The sequence below is a fragment of the Schistocerca serialis genome, chromosome 11 (genome assembly GCF_023864345.2).
Source record: "Schistocerca serialis cubense isolate TAMUIC-IGC-003099 chromosome 11, iqSchSeri2.2, whole genome shotgun sequence".
Lineage (NCBI taxonomy): Eukaryota > Metazoa > Arthropoda > Insecta > Orthoptera > Acrididae > Schistocerca > Schistocerca serialis.
The window spans coordinates 187,593,683-187,605,932 of record NC_064648.1 but is presented as its reverse complement, the minus strand read 5'-3'; the positions used below and the strand labels follow the sequence as shown (position 1 = coordinate 187,605,932).

At 40.5% G+C, this 12,250-nt stretch overlaps 1 non-coding gene across 1 annotated transcript; it reads left to right on the top strand.

The window, feature by feature from the left end:
• The first annotated feature begins 3,003 nt into the window (after window positions 1-3,003).
• Trnat-ugu (transfer RNA threonine (anticodon UGU)) lies at window positions 3,004-3,077 on the top strand. Its single transcript has one exon. It is a non-coding gene; the product is annotated as a tRNA-Thr (tRNA).
• The last annotated feature ends 9,173 nt before the right edge of the window (window positions 3,078-12,250 follow it).

Genomic DNA, 12,250 nt, shown 5'->3' with positions numbered 1-12,250 from the left:
TGCTGACATTCTATATTGTGGCTAAATGGTAGAGGATCTTTCTTCCTATGTATTCACAGCACATTACACATGTCTACATTGAGATTCAATTGCCATTCCCTGCACCGTGTGTCAATTCGTTGCTGATCCTCCTGCATTTCAGTACAATTTTCCATTCTTACAGCCTCTCGATGTACCACAGCATCATCCGCAAAAAGCCTCAGTGAACTTCCGATGTTATCCACAAGGTCATTTATGTATATTGTTAATAGCAACGGTCCTACGACACTCCCCTGCGGCACACCTGAAATCACTCTTACTTCGGAAGACTTCTCTCCATTGAGAATGACGTACTGCGTTCTGTTATCTAGGAAGTCTTCAATCCAATCGCACAGTTGGTGTGATAGTCCATATTCTCTTACTTTGTTCATTAAACGACTGTGGTGGACTGTATCAAGTGCCTTGCGGAAGTCAAGAAACACGGCATCTAACTGGGAACCTGTGTATATGGCCTCTGGGCCTCATGAATGGATAACCTGAGCTGGGTTTCACACGATCATCTTTTTTGAAACCCATGCTGATTCCTACAGAGTAGATTTCTAGTCTCCAGAAAAGTCATTATACTTGAACATAATACATGCTCCAAAATTCTACGACTGATCGACTTTGGAGATATAGGTCTATAGTTCTGCAAATCTGTTCGACGTCCCTTCTTGAAAACGGGGATGACCTGTGCCCTTTTCCAATGCTTTGGAATGCTGCGCTCTTCTAGAGACCTACTACTACTATTGCGAATACATAGAAAGAAGGATCCTTTATTGTATGATTATATGATAGCGGAACAAACACTGGTAGCAGTTACTTCTGTAAAATATCTGGGAGTATGCGTGCGGAACGATTTGAAGTGGAATGATCATATAAAATTAATTGTTGGTAAGGCGGGTACCAGGTTGAGATTCATTGGGAGAGTGCTTAGAAAATGTAGTCCATCAACAAAGGAGGTGGCTTACAAAACACTCGTTCGACCTATACTTGAGTATTGCTCATCAGTGTGGGATCCGTACCAGATCGGTCTGACGGAGGAGATAGAGAAGATCCAAAGAAGAGTGGCGCGTTTCGTCACAGGGTTATTTGGTAACCGTGATAGCGTTACGGAGATGTTTAATAAACTCAAATGGCAGACTCTGCAAGAGAGGCGCTCTGCATCGCGGTGTAGCTTGCTCGCCAGGTTTCGAGAGGGTGCGTTTCTGGATGAGGTATCGAATATATTGCTTCCCCCTACTTATACCTCCCGAGGAGATCACGAATGTAAAATTAGAGAGATTAGAGCGCGCACGGAGGCTTTCAGACAGTCGTTCTTCCCGCGAACCATACGCGACTGGAACAGGAAAGGGAGGTAATGACGGTGGCACGTAAAGTGCCCTCCGCCACACACCGTTGGGTGGCTTGCGGAGTATCAATGTAGATGTAGATACACCGCTGGAAGAAGGGGGGCAAGTTCCTTCGCTTACTCTGTGTAAAATCGAACTGGTATCCCATCAGGTCCAGTGGCCTTTCCTCTTTTGAGCGATTTTAATTGTTTTTCTATCCCTCTGTCATCTATTTCGATACCTACCATTTTATCACCTGTGCAACAATCTAGAGAAGTAGCTACAGTAAAGTATTTGTCTGTGAAACAGCTTTGGAAAAAGACATTTAGTATTTCGGCCTTTAGTGTGTCATCCTCTGTTTCAGTACCATTTTGGTCACAGAGTGTCTGGACATTTTGTTATGATTCACCTACCGCTTTGACATAAGACCAAAATTTCTTAGGATTTTCTGCCAAGTGAGTACATAGAACTTTACTTTCGAATTCATTGAAAGCCTCTCGCATAGCACTCCTCACACTACATTTCACTTCGTGTAATTTTTGTTTGTCTGCAAGGCTTTAGCTATGTTTATGTTTGCTGTGAAGTTCCCTCTGCTTCCACAGCAGTTTTCTAACTCAGTTGTTGTACCACTGTGGCTCTATTCCATCTCTTACGATCTTGCTGGGCACATACTCATCTAATGCATATTGTACAATGGTTTTGAACTTTGTCCACTAATCCTCAACACTATCTGTACTTGAGACAATACTTTTGTGTTGAGCTATCAAATACTCTGAAAACTGCTTTTTGTCAATCTGGTAAACAGAAAAATCTATCTACCTTTTTTAATATTTCTGTTTACGACTGAAATCATCGATGCAGTAACTGCTTTATGATCACTGATTCCCTGTTCTGCGTTAACTGTTTTAAATAGTTCAGGTCTGTTTGTCACCATAAGGTCTAATATGTTATCACCACGAGTCAGTTCTCTGTTTAACTGCTCAAGGAAGTTTTCAGATAATGCACTTAAAAAAATTTCACTGGATTCTTTGTCCCTGCCACCCGTTATAAACGTTTGAGTCTCCCAGTCTATATCTGGCAAATCAAAATCTCCACCCAGAACTATAACATGGTTGGGAAATCTACTCAAAATATTTTCCAAATTTTCCTTCAGTTGCTCTGCCACTACAGCTGCTGAGCCAGGGGGCCTATAGAGACATCCAATTACCATGTTTGAGCGTGCTTCAACCATGACCTTCACCCAAATTACATCTTACCATTATATAATCTATCTGATACCTTCTAGTATCTCCAGGCTTCTTCCATGTACACAATCTTCTTTCATACTTCTTGAACCAAGTGTTAGCTATGATTAAGTTATGCTCTGTGCAAAATTCTACCAGGCGGCTTCCTCTTTCATTTCTCACCCTCAATCCATATTCACCTACTGTGTTTCCTTCTCTTCCTTTCCCAACTCTCGAATGCCAGTCACCCATGACTATTAAATTTTCATCTCCCTTCACTATCTGAATAATTTGTTTTATCTCAACATACATTTCATCAATTTCTTCACAATTTGCAGAGCTAATTGGCATATAAACTTCCCATTTTAAATTTGTAGGTCTCACGGGGAGCATGCCAGAGATAAGACCCCTCAGTCGCACTATCCTCTGTGTCCTTGATGGCTCAGTTGGATAGAATGTCTGCCATGTAAGCAGAAGATCCTGGGTTCGAGTCCCGGTCAGGGCACACATTTTCAGCTCTCCCCGTTGATATTTATCAATGCCTGTAAGCAGGTGAAGGTCTGGATTTCATCGAAATTTTATGCTCATTTCCAGGTGCCAGGCCATGACTATCTACGCTCTGTCAAATTCACTTATATCATGGATTTCTCCATTTCTAGCTCATATTGATTGAATGTTTCCCCATTCACCTCTGCTTCACTTATATACTTCCCTTAGCACATCATATGCCTGTGTCATTGTTGAGTGGCACAAAAGCTTGTAGTTGGCTTGAAAAAAAACACCTTCATATGAATCAATGACACAACCCCCAGTGGCTCATGGGACACGAGTTAATAATTAAACTATGTACTGTACAGGATGGGCACATGGGCAGGCGGTGGGTGTTATGGAATGATTAGGATTATTTTTAGAGAAAGGCCATTTATTGTTGGCGAAAGCATGTTGAAAGGGGTTACATAGGCCTAGGGAGGTGAGGGTGAGCCAGAGCTTAGAGTTTGGCGAAACATTGTTCGCGAAGCAACCAAAAGTTGTTGTCTGCCAAAACTAAGTCCACAGTGCCACAGCACTGGGAGAAGCGGGAGATGTTCAATGCTACAGGGCGCGCATCCGACTCGCGGGTGAGCAAGAATACAAGAGAGCGGGAGAGCGGGCCCGGCAATGGGCGGCCGGGTATATTCGACACACCACATGACTTCCTCCGCCCTGATTGGTCAGGACCGAGCAAACCATGCTGGTGGGATGGAACTTTCCAGAGAGTTGCCTGCTAAGAGACGCCTGTGTGTGTGTGTGTGTGTGTGTGTGTGTGTGTGTGTGTGTGTAGACAGTGAGCTAAATTGTAAGCAGCAGATCAACACTGTTTCCAATAAGCTAAACTTAGTCATATTTGTAATGAAACAGCTGGCTCAGTATGAACATCAAGACTTCATATGCACCATTTTTCATGGAATTTTTGAACCATACGTGCAGTATAGAATCACAGTATGGGGGAACTCGGCCATCTCAGGAATGAAAAGAATATTCATACTGCAGAAGAAAGGCATTCAAATTATACAGAGAAACAAGCAAGAAGAATCTTGTAGAACCTTTTTCATAGCTCTTAATATTTCGACATTTCCATCACTGTATACAGGGTGTTACAAAAGGGTACGGCCAAACTTTCAGGAAACATTCCTCACATAGAAAGAAAGAAAATATGTTATGTGGACACGTGTCCGGAAACGTTTACTTTCCATGTTAGAGCTCATTTTATTACTTCTCTCCAGATCACATTAATCATGGAATGGAAACACACAGCAACAGAACGTACCAGCGTGACTTCAAACACTTTGTTACAGGAAATGTTCAAAATGTCCTCCATTAGCGAGGATACATGCATCCACCCTCCATTGCATGGAATCCCTGATGCGCTGATGTAGCCCTGGAGAATGACATATTGTATCACAGCCGTTCGCAATACGAGCACGAAGAGTCTCTACATTTGGTACCAGGGTTGTGTAGACAAGAGCTTTCAAATGCCCCCATAAATGAAAGTCAAGAGGGTTGAGGTCAGGAGAGTGTGGAGGCCATGGAATTGGTCTGCCTCTACCAATCCATTGGTCACCGAATCTGTTGTTGAGAAGTGTATGAACACTTCGACTGAAATGTGCAGGAGCTCCATCGTGTATGAACCACATGTTGTGTTGTACTTGTAAAGGCACATGTTCCACATGTTCTAGCAGCACAGGTAGAGTATCCCATATGAAATCATGATAACTTGCTCCATTGAGCATAGGTGGAAGAACATGGGGCCCAATCAAGACATCACCAACAATGCCTGCCCAAACGTTCACAGAAAATCTGTGTTGATGACGTGATTGCACAATTGCACAAGCACCGAAGTCAACATTACCTTCCTTCAATTGGGCCAACTGGCGGTGAATCGAGGAAGTACAGTACATACTGATGAAACTAAAATGAGCTCTAACATGGAAATTAAGTGTTTCTAGACACATGTCCACATAACATCTTTTTTTTATTTGTGTGTGAGGAATGTTTCCTGAAAGTTTGGCCGTACCTTTTTGTAACACCCTTTATATTCAAGATCACTATTACTGCATTACAAGATTCCAGATAACTGGAGACCAATGAGACTATTCATCTTCATAACACAAAGAACAGAAAACAATTGTGGTATATTTCAGATAGACTTCAGATTTTCAAAAAAGGACCTAAATAGTTCAGTATCAGGTTAGTACAAGCATTGCCAAGAGACTTGCAAAATCTTTAAACTGAGATGATGTTCCCTGAAAGCCTAAAAAATGTTTATAATGGAAGAATAATTCTATCATGTAGCTGAATATCTGAGCAGACAGTGGGCTAAAGTCCATCTGTAAACAATGAAACTTATCTACCACATTAAGAGAACCTGGAATTAGAAATCAGTGTTTGGAAGTAAACTAGAATTAAAACTAGTCTTGTACAATGAAATATAACATTATGACACAAAATTGAGTTTTTTATTTAATTTTTTTATTTAAAAACTCCAGTATATGTATTGTAAATCATTATGCATTATGTATATACTGTGCAAGATATAATGTGTATTTACTGTGCAAGCTATTATATGTATTTACTGTGTAACTCATTTTATATGTATTGTCTAGATTGTAAGCATAATGAGGTATCCTGTATTACAAGTACATAGCTGTACAGAAAGTAATTCAAGGGACCAATCACAATAATAAAGAATGTAAGTAGCAATGTATTGAACATTTTAACAGACTTTAATTGCAGTTACTGAGAAACATTTTAATCTTATTCACATTATAACAGTTACTGATCAATCAGTTGCGTCTTTGGTTCATTTGGGAGAGGGGACCAAACAGCGATGTCATCGGTCCCATCTGATTAGGAAAGGATGGGGAATGGAGTTGGCGATGCCTTGTAACAGGAACCATCCTGGCATTTGCCTGAAACGAATTAGGGTAATTATGGAGAATCTACATAAGGGTGGCGGATGGCCAGACGTCGTCCTGAATGTGAATCCAGTGAACTAACCACTGCACCACCTTACTTGGTGATTAATCGCTGTGTCATTAACTTAATAAACACATAGTCATGTTCTTTATTAGCATTGCAAAGACATCAAAAATTTTGTACATTTTTTTATTTATGTTTAGTGAAGAATTCATCTAAAGAATAGACAGATACATCCAGGGGGTAGTTCTGTAAATAAATGAATGCATTTAATATTGCTTGATAGAAAATTTAAGATTTCAGTACTCACATACTTCACCTATTTTTTTACCAACAACTGATACACTTGAATAAAAATCTCTCGGTGTACATGCCACGTCAATTCAGGATGAAACTCCAAATGTGGGAGCCTCGCTAGTTCAAGACAGTCAGTTTTAGCCCTGACAACGACCATGGAGGTAGTAGTTGAAAGCTTGGAGTTTCATCCTGAATTGACGCGGCATGTACACCGAGAGATTTTTATTCAAGAAATACGTCGCGAAAGACTTCGTAGCCAAACTGATACACTGGCTAACAGTGGACGTCATCCTTTTTTTGTGTCATAGCTACAATTTACACTATTTATTTCATAATTAGAGGAGGTTTTGTTTACAACAACAACAACAACAACATTAACAACACTGACAATACATAAGAGAATGTATTGTGAAATTGTGGTCATAATTTTGAACTATCTAATACAGTTATGTCATCATCTTCTAGACTATAATTCACGGGATTCATGCTGCTTTTTTCTGTCTCATGAAGATTTTCTTTAAAAATTGTATGCTGCTGCAGAAAACTATACTGTAACACACCAAAAAATGGAAATAGCCAAAACATAATGGTTAGAGACAGTGGAATCACCCAGAAGGGATGTAATTGTTTGTACAAAAGGTTCTGAAGGTATTTTTCTGGAGAATATGATGTTACCCAATTCAGCTTATCGCCTATATGAACACTTGAAAGTTTTGAAGAGTATACTTGAACTTTCCAGTCTCAGAACTTGTCAAGTCCAAATAAGTAAAATTTTCAGAGGCCACAGAAAACTGTTATTTCATGAGGGAAAAAGATATGGCGCTGCCTTTTTTGGAGAAAGTGGTAGGAGGATTTACTCCATCTTACCACAAAACATTAGGATAAACTAGTTTTAATTGGTAAAAAATGAATTTTGCGAGATTTTGGGCAGGGAACATATTTTGTTGTGGTGATTTTTTCCACAGATATAAATAATAAGTGATGTAGTACAATAAGAATAGCCCGCTCAGCTAGCTCCGCGGTCTAACACGCTGCTTCCTGAGTGGGAAAGTGTGCCGGTCCCTGGCACAAATCCACCCAGCAGATAACTGTCGAGTTCCGGTGTGCCGGCCAACATGTGGATGGTTTTTATGGTGGTTTTCCATCTGCCTTGGCGAATGCGAGCTGGTTCCCCTTATTCTGCCTCAGTTACACTATGTCGGCAATTGCTGCGCAAACACTGTCTCCACGTATGCGTACACCATAATTACTCTCCCACGCAAACGTTTGGGGTTGCACTCATCTGGTATGAAATGTTTCTGGGGAGGGAGGGTGGAGGGGGAAGGGGTGGTGGTCCACTGGTGGCTGAACCGCATAATAACCCTGTGTTCAGTGTGGGGTGGCAGTGGGATGGGTGGACTGCTGTGGCCTGTTGTGGGTTTGTGAACCACTGAGTTCTACAGTGGGACAAAGCCTCTCCATCATTTCTGGGTCCCTGGTTTAACACACACACACACACACACACACACACACACACACACACACACACACACACACACCTACACAACATATGATTGATATCACTGTGCAACAACCACTCATAGACAACAAGGAGTGGAGGGCATATAAAGTGTGTTGGAAGACACGGAAAACAGTGCAGTCATTGTCATATGCAAAAATGGAGTGCTTCATCTGATGTCCAGAAGGGCACAATCATTGGCTTTCGGACCAAGGATGGAAGCATTTCTGAAATTGCTAAGTTTGTGAACTACTCATGTGCCACCAGGGTTAAAGTATACCATACATGATAAAATGTCACTATCCAAAACTGTCGCCAAGGCAACTGTGGTGGACCACGGGCCATATGTGACAGGGGTGAATGATCCCTTCACAGATGTGTACGAGCAAACTGACATGCAGCTGTTGAGCAAATGACTGTCAAAATGAACAGTATCCCCTCAATGATTGTTCCACAAATGTTGCTGCATATGGGCCTTCGTAACAGGCACCTCGTTCACGGACCCTTGCAGACTCTCGTTCATCGGTGACAAAGGCGGGAATTTGTAGCCAGTAGTGCAACTGGGTGTCTGTAGGGTAACAGCAGGTCGCCTTTTCAGAGCAGTCGTGTTTCATGCGCTACTGTATGGATTGCAGTTGACGTATATGGTGTGAAATGTCTGAAAGCAAAGGGTTCAGTCTGGAAGAGGGTGTGTTATGGCCTGGAGAGTTCGCTGGCTGATCTAGGCATTTTGGAAGGCGCACTGGATGAACACAAGTGTGCATCTGTCCTTAGGAACCTTGTCCACCGCTTCACACAGTTTATTTTTCCTCAGCACCGTGGTATCTACCAGCAGGTCAATGCGATGTGTCACACAGTTCGCAGTGTACGTGCACGGTTCAAAGAGCGCCGAGATGAATTTACCATTCTCCCCTGGTCACCAAACTCCCTGGATTAAAACACAGTTGAAAATCTGTAAGATCACCATAATCGAGCTGTTTGGACCCTGGATTCTCACCCGAGAAACCTAGTGCAGCTGGCCACATCACTGGAGCCTCATCCCTATTGGTACTTTCCAAAATCTCATTGACATTCTTCCTGCACATCTCACAGTGCATAGGGTTGTTATTCAGGATTTTGTCAGGCGGTCACATTAATGTGACTGGACAGTGTGCATTTACAGTTTTAGTGTTAGTGAAGGAACTTCTAAACTCTCCCAGGGAAAGGACAAAACTCTAGCCTATGTATGGCTTGAGAAGTATTTTAAGAAAGGTACTAACAAAAATTGCATGGATATTGTACCGCAGGTTAACAAACATAAACCTAGCAATCTACCTTTCTGTGAAATCCGTTACCAACTGCTGCAGTGCCCAAAGCAATAATAAGATGGCCACTGGCATCTTTGAAGTTCAGGTAAAAGACTGTTATTTCCCATGGTTCGTCCACCTGAAGGAGTTTTTTTCAGACAGGCTGCAACTTTACTTAATAATTTGTCATTATTGTCACACAAGAGTGATTTTGTTGGGACTGAAATGATTTTTAATGTACTGGAAGAAAACAATTTTCAGATTATTGAAACAAATGGGTGACTGGCATTTCAAGCTCAGCCATATGAAATATATAAAAAAAAATTAAATTAATTATAATTGAATATGATTGCATTGTTAAAATGTTCTGTGCTTATTGGTATTGTTTTGGGCATTGGACTTCATTTACTTTTTATTTGAAGCTGCAGGCAGTGGAGGACTCTGGGAACACTGGTGCTTCTTGTAATCGTGGATATCATCTTCCTGTAATTTTCCTCTTCACTAAATTCAATAAATAAAAAATACTTGATACTGTTTTTCCATATAATATTATTCACAAACACATGTGATACATAAAGCTTGCAATACTTCATATCTAAAGTCGCACATCTTCATTGTTTTTCTACATACAGAGAGTTTGTAAGAGAGAAGAAAACAAAAAACAAACTGTACGATAGTTGACTGTTTCTTCTTTCATTTGTCTGCACCTTACCACGCATTTATAATCAACGTCTTTGACAACCATCTGGTTACTTGGTGTTTCAATTTGTTTTCTTTTTTTAATAAATCTTAATTTTAAAACATACTGGGGGCCTTTTATCATGTACTTACACAGTGAGAAAAAATGTGTCATGAGGGTGGATAAGAACAACAGCCAGTGCAGTGAAACTAAAAGTATACCCAAACGTCACAAACACTTGGCTGCAGTAATTTCACCAGCTTCATTTAAGGGAAAGAATAACTTTGAATAAATAAAAGTTTAAAGACTTGAATAAATTGCATGGAAAACATTGCGATAAATGCTGGATTGCTTTAAAACACTTTTTGTCCGAGAAAAAAATCTTTATGAGCATTAGGCTGTGATCTGTGGCATAATTCTCTGCATAACATTTTTCTCTTATAATGCTGGAGATATCGTCAGTGGCTATTAAGTCTATAATGCCACTTTAAAATTTAAACAAGCTCACCAAGCCAAACTTTTGATGAGTATATGCACAGCATTGGGTTTGTAATGTTATTGGACTGCTACCTAAGAAAGCAGAGTCACACAGACATAAGTTATGTAGCTTGTTCCATGTAAGAGTTATGCAGTTTTCTGTATTTAACATTAACATGCATAACTTGTGCAAATGCAGTGTCTTCTTTCCTGTTAAAGTTGTTAATTTGTGTTTGAATTTTTATGGTCTCCCTGTGCATCCCAGCATAGTGACTGGACCATGTTGTTGTTGTGGTAGCACACTGGACTCGCATTCGGGAGGACGGTTCAATCCCGTCTCCAGCCATCCTGATTTAGGTTTTCCATGATTTCCCTAAATCGTTTCAGGCAAATGCCGGGATGGTTCCTTTGAAAGGGCATGGCCGATTTCCTTCCCCATCCTTCCCTAACCCAAGCTTGCGATCCGTCTCTAATGACCTCGTTGTCGATGGGACGTTAAACACCACTAACCTAACCTGACCCTGCTGTTGTGGTCTTCAGTCGTGAGACTGGTTTGATGCAGCTCTCCATGCTACTCTATCCTGTGCAAGCTTCTTCATCTCCCAGTACCTACTGCAACCTACATCCTTCTGAATTCGATTAATGTATTCATCTCTTGGTCTCCCTCTACGATTTTTACCCTCCACGCTGCCCTCCAGTGCTAAATTTGTGATCCCTTGATGCCTCCTACCAACTGGGACTGGACCATAGAAATTCTGTAGTATCAGGGAAACAAAATTGATTGTTCCCTGCTCGCAGTGCCTGATCTGCTACTGACAACACCTGACAACACTGTTCTTTTTTTTTTAAACACTTTTTTTCTATTTCTGAAAAAATACATTGTGATCCTAGTTGTACTTTGAGTGCTCAATTCAAAACTATTTTGTTTTTTCTGTCGGGATGAGTAATCATAATTTTAATTCTTTTTTCTGATATAGTGCAGCAAACATGAGGTGAAATTTGATACACAAATTCACGTTTTTATGATGTTATAAGTTCATCACATTAATGGAGAGTGGATCTAACATATACCACAGTAATCTTTGTGTATAAGATTTGTAGCATTTATTTGACATGAGAAATTACAGAAAATTGACAAAAAAATGAGCCACTGTATTGCAATGCACATCACTTTTTTCTCTTGTATTGTGAATCTTTCTTCTCTCAAATGATATTCCAGCAATTATCTGCTAACATAGAAGGTATCCACTTCCCTTCATAATGCCTTTCTATGGTAGAAGTGTCTTTATGGAATCTTTCGCCATGTTCATCCGATACATCACTGCAACTCTCTGTGAATTAGTCCAGATGAGAGTGCATCATACGTACCTTCAAAGACATATTGCATCTCAGATCTTGATATGCTTTGATCATGTCATTCACCATTGCTTTTTAGTTAGAAGCTTTTCTTCTTACAAAGAAGTTTTCTGACACCATCTAGAAGCAGTCCCACACTGTCTTTTCTTTGTCAGTTAAACATGCTTCAAAATTTGCATCTTTCTGCAGCTCCTTGAGTTGTGGGCCCACAAATACACATTCCTCAATTTTTGGAGCTGAAAGGTATGCAAACCCACTGTCTGTTGGATACATGGCCATTATGAATTGTTTCATTACGCCAAGATTGAAGTGAAGTGGTGGAAGTAGTATATCTTCAGGAGCTACCAGACTTTCACATTGTTCATTCTTTTCACCCACTTTCCATCTCTGCCTAGGCCATTTCATTTTCACATGGAGAGAATTTTTGTCTTGACAATCCCACTCAGAAAGAAAACAGGCATACTTTGTCTAGCCTTGTTGCATTCCCAGTACTATAGCAATTACTTTGACATCTGCACATATTTTCCATTTGTGCTCATTGCATGGTAATGACATCTACATCTACATGGATACTCTGCAAATCAATTTTAAGTGCCTGGCAGAGGGTTCAGCAAACCACCTTCACAATT